At 34.6% G+C, this 22,414-nt stretch overlaps 1 protein-coding gene across 2 annotated transcripts in view; it reads right to left on the bottom strand.

Moving 5' to 3' along the window:
- Positions 1 to 22,414, bottom strand: part of SEMA3A (semaphorin 3A) — a 496,493-nt gene that overhangs the window by 330,225 nt on the left and 143,854 nt on the right. The gene's annotated exons all lie outside the window — the stretch shown is intronic.

The raw sequence follows: 22,414 nt of genomic DNA, 5'->3' as shown, positions 1-22,414 counted from the left end.
AACCACTTTAATTCGTTGCATTGGAAAATGTAATGTAAGAAGGGAAAAGGTATTATGGGAGGCAGACACTGAATTTGACAACCTTTTCACTCTGGCTCCTTCAAACAAATGACAATTTGTAATCACTAATTGGATTTGAGGTACTTTGAAATAATTCACTATTTAGTCTCTGACTCTGCTAAAGAATACCTGATTTATTTGAGAGTTAGTTGAAACTCTAACATGCTCTATTGATTTGTCCATAATGCTATGATGTCATTAACATTTTTCACTACTGATGATGAAAGGCTCAAAGTGACAACGCAGCTAAGAAGTAATTCCATGGCACTGCTAGCAAGTAACAGGATTTCATTTTAACAAAAGCTTTTTATTTTTTCCCAAATAAAGAAAATATGGCATATATGTAAATATAAATTTTAAATAACTGAATCTTTTTAAATATGAAATTTAAAATATGCATTGAATAGTTTTATTTTACTAAAATAGATGCTTTGTAACATTAGTCTTTCACTATTTCATATTTGAATAAATAATAAAAACAATGTAGAAAACAAAATAAAGACAATTCAAATCTGGGCCAAAAACCTAATATTATCTCAAAAAAAAAAGAATGTAATGGAGATTCATTAGCTAAGTATTAGCCTTATTAAACAATATTAATCTTATTTGTCAATAAAAACTAGAGTAATACAGAAGTAGTGCTCTCACAGTTATTTCCAATCCTGTTTCTTTTACTGTACATTTTTGGGAAATATAGACGATTTCTATAATATTTTTTCAGAAATGTAGAACACATTATCCCACATGCTTCTTTGGATCCCTTACTATGTGATAGTATTAGGGATAAATTAAGAGTTGATTTAAGCAAAGGATTTATGATAGGTATATAGATAAAAAACAGAAAATTTACTACCCTAAATATATATGCACACATTGAAACTCAAATGTCAATACCATGTTAAATATTCCTTGTACACATACATTACAAGGGGGTGAAATTGTTTCATGGTGGAAAATGAGATCTTTGCAGGAGAGGAGTCAAGTAACTGAGAGACTAGTGTTTTTGAAGAGTCATCTCTTTGAATGTTAAAATTACCATACTGTATGGCAAGAATGAAGTTGGAGAGAGTAACAGTAAGCTAAAGCTAAAATCTTAAAAGAAGAGGGGAAGTGACCAGAGGTTGGTGGAAGACTTCTACAAAGAGGAGTATCAGGTGATACCTACCAATGTCATGAGATCACAGCTAGGGAATTCAGGGAGGAAGAAAGAGACTGCGCTGGAAGTGACACTGAAGAGGAACAGAACATTACCCTACCTCCAATCCCGGCGATTTAAGTGATGTGACAGGAATATAGCACTCTCTTGAAAGCGGGCATGAGAAGCAGTGTCATCAGGGAAGAACCAGGCTTCATTTAGAGAGAAGAAGAAAATACACATAAGCAGTTGAAAATAAAGAGGCCTGGTTGGTGAGTTCCAGAGAGCATGGTGAAAGAGCACCAGGAGACAGAAAGAATTTGAAGATGAGGATTAGGGTCTTGAGAGTCAGGAATGACTTGAAAGTTCTGGTTACTGACATAACAGGAAAAAACAGGCGTGATAAGTCAAATCCTCATTTTCCCAAGACAGATGGGAATGAGGGATGAGGGATGAGGGATCCCCCACAGGGTTGAGGCTGTGCATGTCAGTGAGGGCAAAGGGATGGTTGTGAGGTTTTGTCAGGCGTGTTCAGGGCTTTAGGGTGACCACTTGACCCTTGATAATAGTGCTGTGTGATACAGCAAATGATGTGTGAATTCCTCTTGATTTCCAATGGACACCTTTAGACTAACATAGGGGGAGTCTTTCTTCCTTGACCTCCGTCAGTAATGGCCTGTACGTGAGGAACGTATACCACGTGTGGGCTTCCCTTTGACTTGTGCAGAAGAAATTCTAATGGCCAGTCTAGAGGTCAACTTACTTTGAGGGCATTGCCAGTCTCTTGAGCCCAGCTGATGGTGGCCATGCCTACCATGTGGTTGGATATTCTGCATATGAACACTTAAAGGCCTGCAGAGGGGTGGGTCAGAATATTTCAGCATTCTGATCTCCTGAATTTCACTACTGGAAGCCTCAAGAAAGGGAAGTTTTGTTCCAAATATAAGGTCTTCTGCTTTTTATGTCTTTGAATTTTCTTTTATCCTGATGTTACAAACGTTTTAACTATTTTGTGAACAGCTTCATAAACTTTAACTGGACAGATTGTTCATAATCCATGTAGACATTTTTTATTAATTCAATAAATATTTATTGAGTATTTACTATGTGCCAGACAGTATTTTAGGCAGTAGTGACAAATAATTAAAGTGCCTGGCCTTAAGGCACCTAAATGTTATACAAACAATAAGCCAAATAACATACAAACTTGTAATACAATGTCAGGCAATGTTATGTGCTATAAAACAAAAGGATAGAAGGTGGGTGGGTATTAATTTGCTTGGGATGGTCAGGGAAGTCCTCTCTGAGTTGGTGACATTTTACCTTAGGTCTGAAGGAAGAAACCATGTGTATATCTTGGGAAAGAGTATTTACGACCAAAGGAGCAATAAATACAGAGGTCCTGAGGCCAGACTGTGCACTGATTGCTCCAGAAAAGGCAATAAAGTCAGTGACTAACGCGTGAGGGAGGAGTGACTTGAAGGAAATGGAGAGGCAAAATATAAAATGGTTATAACTGTAAATAAATTTGAACTGGTAAAAAAATGTACTATAAAAATTGGTAAAGTCTAGGCCAAAAACACAATTTTCTAGTTAATAACAATACAGTGGTCAAATCAAAATATTGTAAAACAAAACAAACAACCAAGAAAAAAAAAAGAAAGAACCCAACTACAGATAAAGTAATTAAAATTGCTTACTTACACAATGAAAGTTTTATTACTTCATTTATCTCTCTATATCAAACTGACCACCATGGAACCATCACGTTGGTCAAAAAAATTTACTCTAACACACAAGATATTGTTTAAACTATGATTAAATACTTGTTTGACAGAATGAAAATGTGCCTCTTCTCTGATAAAATAGAGAAGCTTCTGGCACAGGTGATGTTTTCCACATATCTTTGGGAAGATTATATGAGCCAAGTAACCACCTGCAGATACAGAATATCTGATCCAACCTGACAGTTCTTTTTTTATTCACACCATGTAATTTTTCAATAAAATATCTGTCAGAAGGGGTTCCATTAGTGTCAGGTAAACATTTCTAACCAGGATACTTTCAACTTGTTCTAAAATGATAGTAACAAGTAAAACTTAAATGGGAGACTCCTATTGCAAAGAGATTGTAACTCTTTATCTTATCTATTTCTTTTCTTTGATCCTGGTGTTCTCCTGGAAACTCTAAGGAAGTTGTGGCATTGACAAATCTGATGTCTGCTAGTTCCTACCGGAATGTACTGAGAACAAATGTAACGTTTTACTTTCTGCGGTTCTTGTTTTCATTAAGCAATGATTTACTAGGAGTCAGCTGAATTAAAACTTGCATTGGTCACTTTCTTTAAAAATAACATAGCAAATTTATTGCAAAGACTTAAAACTTTCTTTATATTTCTAGAAAAGTTCTTTCCAAATTTAATCTCTCTCTTTCAATTTTTCTCCTTTCCTTCTTCCATCTCTCCTTCTCTCTCTCAAGAGTGGATGAAAAGATGAGGTAATTTGGGAAATAGATATGAAAACATTTAAAAGTAATCAGTTGAAATTTGATTTCATTTATGATGCAGAATTCAAAGTGATTTTGATTAGAATTAGTAGATATATTTCAAATAACTTAAAGATATGTGTTGTCTGTTCTGAATGTTTAAATTGTTCTAAACTGTGTAAATTTAAGTAATTTCAAAGGTTATTATGTTTAATTATACAAAGTCCATATTTTACTTATTTATTAACACTTTAAAATACTTATTAAATGTATCCAAGGACTATCCTGGTGGCGCAGTGGTTGAGAATCTGCCTGCCAATGCAGGGGACACGGGTTCGAGCCCTGGTCTGGGAAGATCCCACATGCCACGGAGCAACTAAGCCCGTGCACCACAACTACTGAGCCCCTGTGCCACAACTACTGAAGCCTGTGCGCCTAGAGCCTGTGCTCCACAACAAGAGAAGCCACCGCAATGAGAAAAGGTGCACCGCAACAAAGAGTAGCCCCCGCTCACTGCAACTAGAGACAGCCCACGTGAAGCAACAAAGACCCAACGCAGCCAAAAATAAATAAATAAAATTTATTTTTAAAAAAAAATTGTATCCAATATGTCAGGCCATGTTTTAGGTGTAAAATTAAATTAGGCATGCAGCTAAAATATAACCTCTGGGGAAGAAGGACTTGCTTTTCGTTTGTCACTATATCCCCAGTGAATAGAACAATGTCTGGTAGAGAGTAGTGTTCAAATAGAGATGAACTTATTTGCAAAGCAGAAATAGAGACACAGATGTAGAGAACAAACTTATGGATACCAAGCAGGGGAGGGGGAGTAGGATGAATTGGGAGATTGGGATTGACATATATACACTACTATGTATAAAACAGATAACTAATGAGAACCTACTGTATAGCACAGGGAACTCTACTCAGTGCTCTGTGGCGACCTAAATGGGAAGGAAATCTAAAAAAGAGGGGATATATGTATATGTATAAGTGATTGACTTTGATGTACAACAGAAACTAACACAACATTGTAAAGCAACTATACTCCAATAAAAATTAATTTAAAAAACCAACAAATATATACAATGAATATGTATTTTAAGTGAATGTATATATTTGAATGAATGTATATATTTGAGTCAATGAAAGAATATACATTCCTGTCTCCCATCTTTTATTTTAGTGAGAGACAACTAAGTTAATGATGAAGTTCAATATGATGAATATAATGATGGTCATATGTACTGAATGCTTAGGAAACAAGAGATAAAAATGTGAGTCAGACTATAGGGGTGTTCAGGGCTCCAAGTCTCTGAACAGAGGATTAAAGACACACAGTCAAGATTTAGAGTATACATATCTGGGGCTGATATATCATTAGGAAATACAGCAAATTGCTCAGGGAAGACACATACATCTTCCAAGGTCCCAGATTATGTAAGTTGTGAAAAATTGAATGACTTCTAAAATATGAAAAAAGATGCAAATTATAAATTAAGAAATATTCAAATAAATTCCTGTTAAATGTAAACTCTCAGCCTTATTAATTATTAAACTGAAAGCTTCTTTATATTTAAGATTCTTTTACTCTGCAAGTATCCCTAAATATGCATTAAAATTGTTAGAAAAAAATCACAGAAAATGATAATGAAATGAAAGGGTACATTTATAAAGACTTTTCAAATTTTTAAAACAAAAACAAATGCTCAATGAGGAACAAAGGTAGAATTAACATATTTGAAGTAATATGAAGTGAGGCAACTGAAACAAATAAATGACATGTGGGGCTTCACACGACCTAAAACAGGTCATATTATCCAGTCTTTCACTGGCTGAAGATAAATATAATTTGATCAAAATATTTGCATGGCATCTATCCTTTCAGTAAACAAATTCTAAATCCCAAAGTGTCATTGATTGTCTCACGTTTAGAATACAGACCTGAAGCTAAAAACTTTATTATTTTTATTTTTCAGTGAGATTACAAAGTAACAGAAAATTAGCATATTTGCCCTTAGTTTAATACCCTTCAGAATAATGGTTACCTTAAGTAAACTGCTTAGTGTCTTTTCAGGTGACTTTAAATCAGCCTGGACAAATTTCTTGGGACAGTTTTAGGTCATTAAAAGGTCATGAAGAGAGCCCCAGTGGTAACAGATAATTCCTAAAAGCTTTTAAAAAATTACACTGAAAACAATTTTCTCCCAATAAAATAAATTCTATGAACTATTATAAAACTAATCACCTATAGCTTAAATACTTGAGTTTACTCATATTAATAATTCTATCTTGTAAACTTTTATTCACATATATCTCCTAATATGTATATATATATTATTTATATTAATATGCACTGTATAAAATTATATATAACACATATACACAACACATATGCATATGCAAGCACATGTGTGTTTACTCACATACACACACATACACGAACTCTCCTTGGAGAATCCTTAGCTGATTTGTACATTCTTTGTAATGTTTTAATTAAACTTTAAACTTAAATCATCTAACGGCTTAGTACCACCACAATTTCCGTACTCCCTATTTCCATCTGAATATATGTGATCACCTATTCTAAATATATATAATCCCTTATTCTGAATATATATGATTCCCTACGAGACTTTGAATCTTTCTATTATTTCTTAATCACAGTTAGAAACATGACTGGTACATTTTTTTGAAACTTTCTGATGTTTGCAACACCTATTGTAAAGTTGTTTGCAAAGTAGATTTATTATTTTTCTCTTTGAAACACTGTGAATAAAATATCAGACTTCTTTAACCACACTGGCCACTTGCCTCTAATTAAGTCATGCACTGTTATTTATCATTATTTTTTCAGAGTATCAGCTCTGATACACTTAAATGCTTATTTTCTTTGAAGTTCTATTGCCATACAAATCAAAAGAATCCAATTTTGAGAGTAAAACAGTAGAAATTAGGAGGAGAATGAAACTGTAGGTCTATAAATCTTTTCACTTATTTATTTTGCAACTCTGTAAAAACAAAAATATTGATTCATAGTTATTTGGGAATAAATCAAATTAATTACTTATTGTCCTCTTCTGTGGTCTCAGATATTTTAACAATAGGTTTCATCCTGTAAATTACCTGTTAAGAAACTTTTTCTTCTTTCCTCTTAGCTTGAATGGTACCATATTCAGTTTTACACTTAAAGCAATGGAAAAAATCATGCTTGTTGAGTGAGTTTGTGATAGAAAGGTCTAGAAGTGTATGCTGTGTCTCCAGATGTGTGCTTATGATGAGTGAAGAGAGAGAATCATTTTTGTAACTATGACACCCAAATTTTCTACCCTTCTCAAGTTCATTCTAGACCTGGCCCCTGTCCTAAAACATTTTGATAGTCTTAAACCCCCCTTAAAATTTACTCAGTGAATACATCTAGTTTTATAATTAAAGAGGTAAAATTTTAATTAAGACAAAGATTGTTATAAACCTATGATCTTATTCCTTGGAAACATTAGGGAAATAAAAATTATAGACAAACATTTAGGTATCTTATATACTGCATATTACAAAGCACTCCATTTTTTTCACCAATTAGTATCTAACATTCCATTAGTGAAGCTAATGTATTATATTATATAATATTGCATAAGTGAATTATATCTATATCATGCTAATCTTACTAACAAATCAAACATTTATAAGCAGCATCAGCGTTATTAGCTCCATTAGGGAAAAAAACAGAATTATCTAAAAATGTCAAGCAACTAACATATTAGTATACTGAGTAACATAACTTTAAGATAAATGTTTAAGATTGCATTACTGTCAAAATATTTACATCCCCTCTCCACTGTGTCGCTGCGAATGAGGAAGATTATACTTCCTACTACTTTGATGTCAGTCTTGGTGATGTAACTTGATTTGGCAAATAGAATGTGAGTGATAGTGCCAGGGCCTATTTCTGAACAGAAGTTGCAGGACCACGGCATGGTTCTGCCATCACTCTTTTTCCTGGGATATAAGCTAATTCTTAAGTCTGGGTACAAAATAATAGAGCAGAGCTGAAACCATCACACAAAATATATATAATGTGAATGGTATTTTAAAAAGCTTTATTCTTACTGAGATCAAGCCGTAGTTGGTGAGAAAATTTTATTGGAGGTTGGAAAGATGGTGACCCATATAATGCTACAGAGGAATATTTGGCAAAATTGTAAACTGCAATAACTTGGGGAGCATATAATGTTTTAAATTAGCTGTGGCTTCAAGTTGCTGTCATTATTCAGTTGGTACTGGCCAGTTTGTAAGGAGAATCAAAATAAAAAAAAAAGTAGAGGGAATCTAGAAATGTCAGGCCTTAACAGCACTGAAAGATGAAACTGCGTCTTTTCATTACTTAATAAAAGAAAAACTGTGAAAAGCTTTAAGTCACAAAAGATAATTTCAACACAGCCTCTTAGCACAGAGCAAATCGAGAGTGTAACTTTCACTCCCTTCGTTAAAATCTCTGCTGATTAAAAAAAAAAGAAAACAAAACAAAACAAACAAGAACCCTCTGATTAAGGTAGCAGCCAGTAAATACTTTCCTTTGGATACAATGGCTCAGAGAAAATAGAATAAAGGATACAAGTCTTCTAGAAGCCCAGTAAGCTCAAGGTACCAGAGTTTAGATGGATATCATGGGTGTAGCTATTGGTACATGATTGTGAATAAAATAAAATACTATTAGTAAAAAGCCTACTATGTGTTGAGAAAGTTGTACTGCCAAATGAACCATCAGCCCAGAATAAAAGAGACTGTGAGTGTTCAAGATTTAAGATAAACTTCAGGCCTACCAAATTTCTATTGGCAGTAAAATCAGGCTAAGATATTACTTAGCCTGATAGTAGGGGGGATAGGGGGGATATTCCACAATGCCCTCTTCAGATAATGCCAAGGAGGGAGTGTAATAGAAAAGATCTGCCAGAGGGCAGAGCTAAGAGCCATGGAGATCATAGGGTCGACAACTGCAGGCAGGCATCAAACCTGGGGACCATCAGGGAACATTCACCATAGCCAGGAAAGGGGCATTTCCACTATCATTTCAGATTTGCTATAATCTACATGGTGACTTCTTTGTGTCTCACTTCTTCCCCTTTCTGTTTAAAAGTGTCCACCATAGTATATTAGAACTGTGTATTTGTGTGGTGCCGGACGAAGGGGGAGGGATAGAGAATATAAATTATCCTTTTTAGTTCCTAGTTCTCCAGATTACGATCCTCATCTGGGCTATCATGAGGTTCTAGACTTGTGAGTCTGACACTGTGATTAGATGGGTTTTTTGGTGCATGTAGGAGAGGAACATGAATATACGTGACCAGACTTTGGTAGGTTGTATTATTGTCAAGATACGTGCTGCTGCTCTCAGCTGGGCCAGTCGCTGCAAGAGGATTAGACTTCTAGCACCATCGACTTTACATGTGGTCATATGACTTACTTTGTACAATGACGTGTGACTGCAAGTAACATGTGCAGAAGCTTTAAAAGCCAGCTCATGGTTCTGCCGTTGTCCTTGTCCTTCTGCTATGAGATGAGTACGCCTCAGACAGGGCCTGCTTCTTTATTTTAGAATAATGAAGCAGAGCCTAAACTGTCCCATGATGGGCATAAAACATGTGTAATATATAAACTTTGTTATCATAAAGCCACCTAGATGTTGAGATCATTTGTTACCATAGTACAACTCAGCGTAGCCTCACTGACTGAATAATACAATAGAAAGTGCCCAGAAGCAAAAGGTGTAGAGAAAACACCATGTCGGAGACAATAGTCACTTTTGCTCAGCCAAGCAATGTCTGCTTCAGAAAGAATTCATTTTATGCCCTGTCTGCCTTAGTACAGCAGGAATTCCAGGGGATTGGCTGACAAGACTTGGTCAGAGAGGCATTATTCTGAGTAAAAGCTGATTTTCCCTGAGTATAAAAAGAAGAAAAGAATGTTGTAACAGTAATGGAGAAAGTGGTTTGATTTGTTTTAATCTCATAATAAATCCTTCACAGTGCTGTAGAATTATGAAGAATAAGTAAATAATAAACTAACTGAAAATAATATTATCTGGAGAAGTTTTTGTTTGTTGTGAATAATTTTCTAGTAACTGTTCTAGCTGGTGTGATTGGATGGGTAAGTCATTCATTTCCAAATAGGGAGTCAACCTTACCAAAATAAAACTGCAGAAGACTCCAAAGCACCGTATCAAGCTGAAATTTTAAGATATATCACTTTAATCAGTAAATTTGTCAGCTCAGTGAACAGGTATGATATGCAAATGTAATCTGTTAGGCTGGAGAGAGTATGAACTATTCTCCTCTAGATATTTTTAACTTTTGAAGAACTTGGTATGTTAATGATACCACACTGAAGACAACAGCCTTGGGGAAGAAAGACCCCAAGAAATGAAAGTCTAGCCACTTTCTACTCTCCTTGGATGACTGGCATAATAATAATAGACACAATTGTGACCTCTGTTTTTAAAATACCAGCTATGGTTATTGTCATCAAATTAAAAAATAGAAACAAATAATGAGAAATCATCTAAATTGCCTTTGTTAAAACTAGTCTGGTCATAGTTTATCTCCTTCTTAAACAGTTACGTAAGCAATCTTTGGTGACTGAAGTTTTTCTTACATTTCATCCTTAACATGAACCAATAACACATAAAAACAACCAGACAACCCTGAAAATAATAAGCAGCTATATATTCTTGTCATAAATAAGTAAATTTAGCAAATGTTTCGGGTTTATGGTTACAAACTCCTTCAAAAATTTCATATAAAAACTTACTTTAATTACATTCAAATAGCTTACTCTGATACCTATATCTTATGATATTAAGACATTTTGCTAGTGATTTTTGAATATAAATTTACCCCAAAATCTGATTATTCATGTCTAAATACATTCATTGGTTAAAATTGTAGGGACTACTCCACCTTAGTTATTTTTATATTACTAATTTTTTTCTTTTTCTTTTTGTAATTTTGGGTCCTTCTCCTCTAACTTTATATTTTTCCTTTTGTTATTTATTTTAAAAAGTTCTCCCTGTTTTCATACTAAACTTTTTTCAAACCATCTTCTTACATATTTTTTCAGTTCCATTTGAAAGAAATTAACTGAGTTAAAATTGTTCGAATTAAAAGGACCACTGTCTTAAGTTCTGTGTACCATTTTAAACTTTCAGTATCACTGTAACCAAATTAAAACCAAAATTACCACTGATATAAAGAAGTTTTAGCAGGCAAATCAGTTAATAATTTCAAATAATAATAATTTAAATCAAACTTGGAAAAAAGATTTATTTAGCAACATAAAGAATGTAGGTACACAAACCAAAAATCCACTAATTTACATACAAAAAACTCCTTTGTTTTTGCATCACACAGAGTACATTACTACTGTACTATCTCAGTCCTTAATAAGATAAAAGAGGTATTCTAAGTCTATATATTAAAAGTATACTTGGAAACATTGAGAGACAGAGAGAAAATGAGTTACCATTTCAGAGCTCCCGTGAGTCTTCTTTTCCTATTGTTTGCCGATGATTTTTGATCAAGCAGACTTTTCGTTTTCAAGAATCACATTCTTTTACTTTCTTTTAAAATTATAATCCAGTAGCAGAAAAATTTCACCAGTGGTCAAATAAAATAAGGGACAGGGAGAGGCGTTCGGTGCCCACAATCAAGCTGATTAAACTCTGCAGGATCTGCAGTTTGTCAAAAACCATTTTGCTGCCTCACATTTTCTAAAAATGGAAAAGGTGAAGCTTTCACAAGTAACGGGCTCCAAATAAACCAGTACGCCCAGCACAAAGCTCGTGATACCAGCAAAAAAATTTTTTTTCACACATTAGGAAGTTCTACTATCAGCAGGTACCCATCATCCTAATAGGACACTTCTCCATATTAATGTGAGAGTCAGCTTTTGGACCCTAAAAACTCTTTCCATCCCTCGGGCTGCATTTGTCCCAAAGAAGCATTAGTCACATGTAACCTTGAGGGACTTTTATACAAAACTTGTGGAAGTAATGTATAGATTCTTTGGAAGGGAAAAAGACAAAACAAAACTGGGTCACTGATGGTGACTGTTAAAACAGTAAACCTAAGAATGCGCTATTGCTTCTTTCTCCTCATTTAATTTCGTACTTTTACCCTGATTTTCTAGAGATAAGAGTGCTGTGTATAGAAAATTAAATATGGGCCACATGATAGTTATCCGTGATATTATGTATTCACTGACAGCATACTCTATCACAATTCATTTAGTTTTGCTTCTCAGCCTATCTAGGTGTTAAAGATGATAGACTAATACATTTTCTTTTTTTTCTGGCATAGAGCTTTTTTTTCTCTTTTATTTTTATCTTATATTTTAACAAAGTTTGTCTTTACCTAAATATCACTATTTCTTCAGTTTAAAAATGCAAAAAAAAACAAATATAATCTCACTATTCTATAGGTATTATTTTTCATTTTTCTTGGCATATGCTCTTCCTATTCTAAAATTCGCAGTACATTTCACATTCACTATACTTGACTACTCCTTGTCTCAACATATTTCATCAGTTATTATGGTCGCGGAGTTGCCAATAAATTATTTAACTGAAATATATGTACTCTGGCGGACAGCATTTCTTGGGACAAACTCCATGAAAATGCAACTACTTCAGAAAGTCCTGAAACTGTAGAATTGTATTAAAAATGCCTGGTTTCTAAAAAAGCTTTGAAACAAAAATCATTTGAAAAGATATATTTGTTTCTTAAAAATCAATTGATCTGGGACTCCCCTGGTGGCGCAGTGGTTAAGAATCCACCTGCCAATGCAGGGAACACGGGTTCAAGCCCTGGTCCAGGAAGATCCCACATGCCGCAGAGCAACTAAGCCCGTGCGCCACAACTGCTGAGCCTGTGCTCTAGAGCCCGTGAGCCACAGCTACTGAGCCCGCGTGCCACAACTACTGAAGCCCGCACACCTAGAGCCCATGCTCCACAACAAGAGAAGCCACCGCAATGAGAAGCCCATGCACCACGACGAAGACTAGCCCCCACTTGCCGCAACTAGAGGAAGCCTGCGCATAGCAATGAAGACCCAACGCAGCCATAAATAAATAAATAAAAAAAAAAAAAAAAAAAAAAAAAACAATTGATCTAGAGATATTCACTACATTTTTATACAGTAAAAGATGCAAAGCATGAATGGTGAAATAAGCAAAACAAGTTGTTCGTCACATGACTTTTAGGTCATATCTGAGCCTTCTTTTCCCGTTCATTAAAATAAACAGGCGATAACTAATACTTGAGCATTTAGTATGATATTGATATGTTTTTAAACACTGGTAGCATTAAAAAATATGGATTTTTAAATATTTAGTCCCATTCTTTCCTTAGCTATTAAATATTAATACTAAATTGATAATCACCAATTGTTAAGAAAAAATGACTTATCACAATTTTGAAACATAGTTTAAATAAGGGAAATTGCCCACAGATCTGTCTTTAGCATTTATTGTGTGAATAAATGATTTCTTTATTTTTGTATCCATTAAGATATGTAAAATAGAACAAATTGGTCAGTTGGCATAAAACGATTTCTATGTACCATTCATTGCACTGCTCGGTAACACCTTTTATATAGCCACGTTTACCACACCTATATGTGAATTAGGTGATAGGATACCACGAGACTTGCTTGAAATCTATCCACTTAGAAATCACTATACTTTTAGGTATGGTCTTGGGAATGCATTGCTTTAAATATATTTATGTAAATGATTATCACAGATGTTACATACTCACCAGATAATGCAAGTAAGAGGTTGAATAAAATATTAACCCTAATTTCAAGGGATTTCAAGTCTCCTTATCTACCATACAGAGGCTGATTAGTATAGTAATTTACCATGCATCAGCCAGAGGTCAGGAGAAGAGTAGCTACTATTACTGGGCATTTAGTATAATCCAAATACTGTTCAAAGCATTTTAAACCAATTAGCTATTTTAATTCAGTCAACATTTCAGTCAGGTATTTTAAATTCACCTTACAGGTTAAAAAGAAATGAGAGAGAGAAAGCTCAATAACTATGGATAATCAGTGACAGAACTGATATTAGATGATACAACCTGATGGCAAAGACAGTTCTTAGGCTCTGTGGCTTTTAGCATCTATATTTTGGCCAGGGGCATTTTGCGGGAAAAGGGAAGCTGGAAGGGTAAATAGAACACAGAGTGCTCAGCTCATGCGATGTTAGGCCCTGATGAAGTGCTTGGCAATTTTTCTAAAAAATACACATCTAATAGGTTTTTCTGAGGAGAAGTAAGTAGAGGCACAATGAGCTGGAAGGGGACAGCAAGTAAAGAAGCAGATGGTGTCAAAGACATACTTCACTGACATAACCATTTCCTTAACCTCATGAAAATAGATTACTAAGAACCCCAAAGATTCTTAACCAGGAGCTCCTAGACCACCAAGAATCTGTTGAAAAATTCAGGTGATCAATGAACTTGAATTGGAAAAAAAATATTTTTACTAACTTTTAACTGAAATTTAGCATTTCCTTCATTTATGAAGGTAGGTAACAAAGCATAGTGGTTTATTAGTAATACCTATAACGGTACCACCAAAAGGGATCAGATATTTTCATATCACATTACATTTCTTTCAGAAATCTTAGAATGTCATTTAGAGTCACCATCCCTTTCAAACTGTGGTATTATTCCACAATTCCATTATATCCTCTTGTTTAATGCTTTAATTTAAAATGGCATATATTACTAAATCAAAAATTTGTTCTTTTCAAGATTCTTATAATTTTTTCAATATAATTGTTTTTCTTTGTAATGCTATAGATTTTATTTGCTGCATTTAAAGACATCATTTCTTGAAGCAGTTCATGGACTCCAACAGGCTGCAAAAGATGTGAAAAATAGTTATGGTTTTCTCAGGGTATATGCTCAGTAGTGGGATTGCTGGGTCCTACGGTAGTTCTATTTTTAGTTTTTTAAGGAACCTCCATACTGTTCTTCATAGTGGCTGCATCAATTTACATTCCCACCAACAGTGCAAGAGGGTTCCCTTTTCTCCACACCCTCTCCAGCATTTATTGTTTGTAGATTTTTTGATGATGGCCATTCTGACTGGTGTGAGGTGCTACCTCATTGTAGTTTTGATTTGCATTTCTCTAATGATTAGTGATGTTGAGCATCCTTTCATGTGTTTGTTGGTAAACCATAATTCAAAAAGAGTCATGTACCACAATGTTCATTGCAGCTCTATTTACAACAGCCAGGACGTGGAAGCAACCTAAGTGTCCATCGACAGATGAATGGATAAAGAAGATGTGGCACACATATACAATGGAATATCACTCAGCCATAAAAAGAAATGAAATTGAGTTATTTGTAGTGAGGTGGATGGACCTAGAGTCTGTCCTACAGAGTGAAGTAAGTCAGAAAGAGAAAAACAAATACCATATGCTAACACACATATGTGGAATAAAAAAAAAAAAAGTTCTGAAGAACCTAGGGGCAAGATGGGAATAAAGACACAGACCTACTAGGGAATGGACTTGAGGATATGGGGAGGGGGAAGGGTAAGCTGGGACAAAGTGAGAGAGTGGCATGGACATATATACACTACCAAATGTAAAATAGATAGCTAGTGGGAAGCAGCCGCATAGCACAGGGAGATCAGCTCGGTACTTTGTGACCACCTAGAGGGGTGGGGTAGGGAGGGTGGGAGGGAGACGCTAGAGGCAGGAGATATGGGGATGTATGTATGTATATACCTGATTCACTTTGTTATAAAGTGGAATCTAACACACCATTGTAAAGCAATTATATTCCAAAAAAGATGTTAAAAAAAAAAAGGACTAGCAGTATTTGGGGGTTGGTGATTGTGGGAGACTTTCATTTTTCGATTGCATATTTGTGTAATATTGAATTGTTTACCATGAGTATGTACAGGTATTACTTTTATAATTAGAAAACAAGAGAAGAAGAGGGGTGGGAGGGGATATTACCACCAGATTCTGAAGAAAAGGCCAGTAAAAGGGAATTATAAAATATTAAAAAAAAAAAAAGATGTGAAAAATAGTAAATCTCTCTAATAGGTGAAACCAAATCAAGAGCCCAGTCGGCGGCAAAGACCTCAATTGAACCACTTCTCTGTTACTGTGTCTGACATCATTCCCACCTCGATTCCCTTTCTTCTTTCCTGGGACCAAGTATTATTATGATTATGGAATCACTGATACCCCAACCCCATATCAAGACTACTTGGTAATGGGTGTTATACCTTTAGTCCTAACAATACATAACAGGTGACATAAATTTAAATTCTCCTGCTGGTATCAGAAAATGATACGTTGTCTCTGAGACTTATGATATATTACAGTTTTTGTCTGCTATTTATAGAGTTTATATTTTGTATACAGTAAAAATGTTACACTCCTTCTGGTACACTAAAAAAGTTGCTAAGTTTTAGCAGGAATTCCTCCCAAGCAGGATTGCTAAAAGTATATTAAACCAATCAAAGAAGTTGTTTCTTATTGCTAGCAAAATTATAAAATTCATATTGCTAGCATCAACTACTTATTAAATGCATGTACTTGGATATATGGAATTATTTATAAAAGGTTAAAAGGAAATATGCTCCACTTGCAGAAATAATCAGTTAAGGGATTTTTATTAAGTCATTTGCTTCATAAAAGGCAAACTTATTACACATTAGAAGTAAATTAGATATGAGTTTTTTGTATGTAAGTTATTGTATTAACTATATTTTTAAAAGAATTTTCTGTGACCTATGATGTTTTGACATCTCTTGGGAGCCTTACAGACCCAAAGAGAGACTGACCCTCCCAGGACAAGCTAATTCCTGGGAATGGTGGACAGCTTGCCTGGAACATACCTTTCATGTGCAGATCTTCAGATCCAAAGCCATATTCCCACCTACCTTCTTATTTAACTCTGATACATCAAGCCAATATTTCCCTGCTCTAAATGAACCCAGAGCCAGCCAGGTACCAGACAACTAGAAACTAAAGCCCAAAGCCTTCCAGAATTATTCAAACTAACCAATCCTAAATGGCTTACTCTGTCCAACACTGCCTTTTCTGCAGAAACCCCAGTAAAGTCTCCTCCCTCACTCCTGCTTCTACCTCCTGACCAAAACATGGTATTCTTCCTCAGGCCCTGCGTGGCATGGCATGCCTCTCGTTCTCGGAAAACTGTGAGTAACGTTAAACTTCTCTTTCAGTGGCATTTGATCTCTCCTTGTTGTTACTCAGTCACTTTTATAAATTAAGACCTGAGCACAGAGCAGTTATATGTCACAGTAAAAAGATAAACTATGTATAATTATTTAATTGTAAGTAAGTGTTATTATAAAGGATGAAGCTATGTAATAATAAAGTAGGAGATTTGAAATGAGATGGACTTTTCCAATTTACTTGCTGTGTTACCCTAGTGCAGCTTACTTGTTTCTCTGTGCCTCCATTTTCTTCTTCTGCAAAATGAATATGAATATGATTGCCATTCAGGATTATTGTGAAGATTAAATGATAAGACATATGAAAATATCGGCACCACAGGTATGCTAAATACTTAGTGGTGACTAATGCTGGTGAATTACCTAACGTTAGCCAAATACATATTTAGCTGAATTAGGAGTCTTATTTGCAATAACAATTGTGATTACCATCATTTTCCTAAATTCCGGTTTACCTAGATAAAATCAAGTTGTTTGGATATAATCTATGGAGGACAACATAGTTTTTACAGCCAATTCTAATTGATAATACTAATTTCATCTCATAATCTTTATGTTTAGATTATGGTTATCTTAACTAACCATATTATTACATATTTAACTCAACAAATATTTATTTATTGATTAGTAAAAGTGCTCTTTATTGTATGTTTTCACTAAGTTACATTTACTTGCTTTCTGAAACTAGATGGGAAACAATTATCACTAAAATTAAAATTTCAGGATACTACTTTATAAAAGGGCTCCAGAACCTAAATAAAGCACCATCTTTCTCTATGATACAATCCAGCAATAATGATTAAGACGTAACTTTTAAAACACGCAATCTGGGAATCAGACTGGCTGTGTTCAAATCACTGCTTTGTAACTAAATAGCTGTGTGACTTAGCTTAATCATATATAAAATGTGAACAGTAATACTACCTACCTCGTAGTGTTGTGATGATAAATGAGTTAATAGTTGTAAAACAAACGCCCGTTAAAAATAAACCCACAGGGGCTTCCCTGGTGGCGCAGTGGTTGAGAATCTGCCTGCCAATGCAGGGAACTCGGGTTCAAGCCCTGGTCTGGGAAGATCCCACATGCCACGCAGCAACTAGGCCCGTGAGCCACAGCTACTGAGCCTGCGCGTCTGGAGCTTGTGCTCCGCAACAAGAGAGGCCGTGATAGTGAAAGGCCCGCGCACCGCGATGAAGAGTGGCCCCCGCTTGCCGCAACTGGAGAAAGCCCTTGCACAGAAAGGAAGACCCAACACAGCCAAAAATAAATTAATTAATTAATTAAAAATTAAAAAACAAAAATAAATAAAAATAAAGGAATTCCTTAAAAAAACAAAAAAAACCCACAATAGAAGACTGCTAGTGAATCACTATCATCATCGTTTGTATTATAATTATATTCACGGAAAATATACATATTTTAAGAAAGATACCAAAAAGTGTTTGAGGGTTTTAAAAAATGGGAAAGCACATCAGTCACATTTAAACTCGGTAGAGGCTTCCTGAAGATTACATTTGAGAAGAGGGTCTTGGTTCCTGACACTCAGGTAGAGCAGAAGAGCAGTTATAAGCATGACCCACAGAGTCACCAGAGTGGAAACTTGACTCCACCATTTTACTCACAGGCAACCTTAGGCAAGTGACAACTCTAGCCTCAGTTTTCTAATCAATAAAGTGAAGTACACTTTTTTTTGAGGATAGTACACTCATTATCAGGTTGTAAAAAAGATTAAATGAATCTTTAAACAAATGTCATAAAATACTAAATGTAATTAAATGCATAAGAAATGCTTGATAAGTATTAACAACAAGGCTAAGACTCTTTATGACTTCTGAAGATCAGCTACTAATAGACTGACATTAAATTAATTGTGCATTTTTCTGTATACTGTAATATTTATGTCAATCAAAGGCATGAATTCTTAAGAGAGCTTGATTCCCTCTTCTGAAGATACAATTCACGGTGTTACGGTTGGTAAAGTTTGCTAATATTCATATTAGCAAGGCTCTTAATCTATATGTTCTTTTGGCACTAATCACTACATAATCAAACATGCCAAGTATGACAGACCACCTTCAGCTAAAACAGAACATAAGTATATTCGCTTCTTAAAAAGAAAACATTTCTCTAATGAGAAGAAATCATGTCATTTCCTGAGTGGACGTTCACAAGGGGGTACCTGCAGCATGCAATGAGTAAAAAAGAGTAAGGCTGGGGGAAAAATGTTGAAAGAACCCTGCAGAAGGAGTATAAATGAAAAATACTTCCATGCTAAATATGATCCTTTCTTACAATGAACTATAGTTCTTTAAAAAGTGGAAAGTTTATTTTCTGATTATATTCTGTCATAAATCATATAGACAGATGTGTGCCTTAGTCATGCATCATGGTTGATTACCATCATTCAAGGTTTATGCAACACAGGCTAGGAATTTTATTCTTTAATTCAACATTTAATTTCTTTGGTATGATAACAGACAAAAACCTCAATATCCTATGCATTTTTCTTTTTTATAGCACAACATCTGCACAATAAAAATATTTATGTCAAATATTTTTATTTAAATGTGACTTTAAAATCATGCATAAGTCTGTTTATTCTCTTCCAGAGAGTAATACATTTTAGTTCTTAAAAATGTAGTTTAAAATAAATTGTTCTAAAGTTTTTAATTATGTATTACCTTTCCTAACTCTTTTGAAAACTGGTAAATCAACACAATGTCAAAATGTGTAAATAAATATAACTTATCTGAAGAACTCGTATTTACCAGTACGATGGTTGAACCCACTTGCATTCCTGACACCATGAGTCAAGGATTTCTTTAATTACAAGGTGTATGAAGACTTTTCAAATGTTGTTGAGCCACAGCAGCCTGACTTAGGTGGGTGGGATAAATCCATAGGGTGGTTTCCTACAAAAGTAAACTCTGTAGGACGATAGTAATCTACTGGGGTTTCCAATCAAACTTTGTTCATTAGTGCTAGTCAGAGCTGGTACACTGAGAAGATTTACATGAGATTACTCAATATTTCTATTAGGTAGAGTTCACATTTGACATTGGTCATGGATATAAAGTTAATGCTGAATTGACTTTGGAATTCAAACCCTATAGCTATCTGCCAGCTCCAATGAATGAACAAAAACAAGATTGTTGTAGAGCAAAAAGAAAAGAACATATGGTTGAAACAAAGCAAATGCTGTTTTTGGCTGATAGATAAATGGCAAAATGATGATTATATATACATTGGCCATCATATTTTACCAAATGAAGATTTTAGATAACAAAATATGTAATTTTTAAATCTTTAACAAAAAATTTCAAAATAATTCCTGAATTCATTTTTTCAAAGAGACTGAAATTTATTATAAGGTGTGTAGTCTTAAAATCATCCTCTACTCTTATGAAAAGTAAAGTACAGTAGTTCCCCCTTATTTTCAGGGGATATGCTCCAAGACCCCCAGTGGATGCCTGAAATGTGGATAGTAGTGAAACTTATAAACAATATGCTTTTTCCTATACATATGTATGATAAGCTTTAATTTGTAAATTAGGCACAGTAAGAGATTAAAAACTATAACAAATAATAAAAGAGAACTTTAACAATATATTGAAATAAAAGTTATTTGAATGTGTTCTTTCTCTCTCGCTCTCTCAAAATATCTTGTTGTACAAATTTAATTCCGTTTTCATCTTAACTAAGCACTTATCATGTACTGTGGCCATTACTTTTGCAGTTTGAGGTGGGACAGCAAAATTAGCACAAATTTCTTTTTCCTTCTTCACAATTTCACAGATAGAAGATTCATTCTTACTGTAGACCTTAGCAATCTCAGTATATGATTTTTTTTTCTTTCCTTATTAAGTCGAGAAATTTCACCTTTTCACTGAAAGGAAGCACTTGGCAGCTTTCCTTTGGCATATCTGAATTGCCAGCATCACTACCCTTGAGCTTTGGGGCCATTATTAAGTAAAATAAGGGTTACTTGAACACAAGCACTGCCGTATCTCAGCCGTGATAAGGGAGGCGGCTACTAAATGACCAAGGGATGGGATATGATGAACACAGGGATGGAGCAGGAGAGTGTAAGATTTCATCACACTACTAAGAACAGCAGGTAATTTAAAACTAATGAATTGTTTACTTCTGAAATTTTTCATTTAATATTTTTGGGCAGTGGTTGACCATGGATGCTGAAAGTGTGGAAAGGGAAACCACAGATAAGGGGAGACAACTGTACATATCAAAATATGTCTAGTTAAATAGACTGCAATATCAGTGAAAATGGTAAGAAGAGTCACAATATCCCTGAGTACGTTATAATTACAAACCACAAATCTAAAATATGACACAAATGAACTTATCTACAAAACAGAAACAGACTCACAGACAGAGAGAACAGACTTCTGGTTGCCGAGCGGGAAGGAAGGTAAAGGAGGGATGGATTGGGAATTTGGGATTAGCAGATGCAAACTATTATATATAGAATGGTTAAATAACAAGGTCCTACTGCATAGCACAAGGAACTATATTCAATATCCTGTGATAAACCATAAGGGAAAAGAATATGTAAATGAAGGTATACATATGTATAACTGAATCATTTTGCTGTACAGCAGAAATTAACACATTGTAAATCAACTAGAGTTTATTAAAATAAATTAAAAAATAATTATCAACCACAAAAATAATTTCAAAAATAATGTTTTCAACATTAAATAGATATTTACTGTTTGATAAAATGTATAAGGCAGGTACTGAGTGTTGTAGGTAACACTAACAGTATGTAGAGGTAATCAACCCCTTCCTTCGGAGAGCTTATATTTGAGTGGAAAGAAAAAAGACATTCATTGCATAATAAAGAGTATGAAAAGGAGTGCCACAGCTAATGTAATAAACAGTTTATATGCAATAATTTATATTTGTCCTTATTTTTATAATAGGCCTACATACCTACAACAAAGGAGTATATGTGTGTGTGTGTATACATATATCATATAGTATATGTATATTATATATATCTTTTAAACAAATATTCAGTTTATGTCAACTATGGGGCAGGCACAGCTCTAGACTTTGGAGTCTAGATGGACAAATGGACAGGGAAAGTCCTTGCCCTATGAAACTTGTATTCTAGGGAAAGGAGAGAGACAACAAATAAATGAAGAAATAAATTAAATTATATTAAAAACCCACAAACTACCAAAGTGGGAAAAAAGAGAGAAAGGGTGGTGAGAGGTGCTATTTTAGATTGGAGGGTCAGAACAAACTTCTCTAATGAGGTCACATTTGCATAAAGATCTGAATTAAGGGAGAAAGTCAGCCAGAGGATATCTATGAGAAGAGCCTGAGGCATCAGAGACTCAAAATATCCAGGTGAAGTATAGTATTTTAGAAACAGCAAGGAAGCCTGTGTGGCCGCAGTGGCCTGAGAGAGGGACATGGTGGGAGATG

This window comes from Balaenoptera musculus, chromosome 9 (genome assembly GCF_009873245.2).
Source record: "Balaenoptera musculus isolate JJ_BM4_2016_0621 chromosome 9, mBalMus1.pri.v3, whole genome shotgun sequence".
Classification (NCBI taxonomy): domain Eukaryota; kingdom Metazoa; phylum Chordata; class Mammalia; order Artiodactyla; family Balaenopteridae; genus Balaenoptera; species Balaenoptera musculus.
Note: the sequence above shows the minus strand (reverse complement) of the source record. Positions and strands in the feature narration are given on the sequence as shown.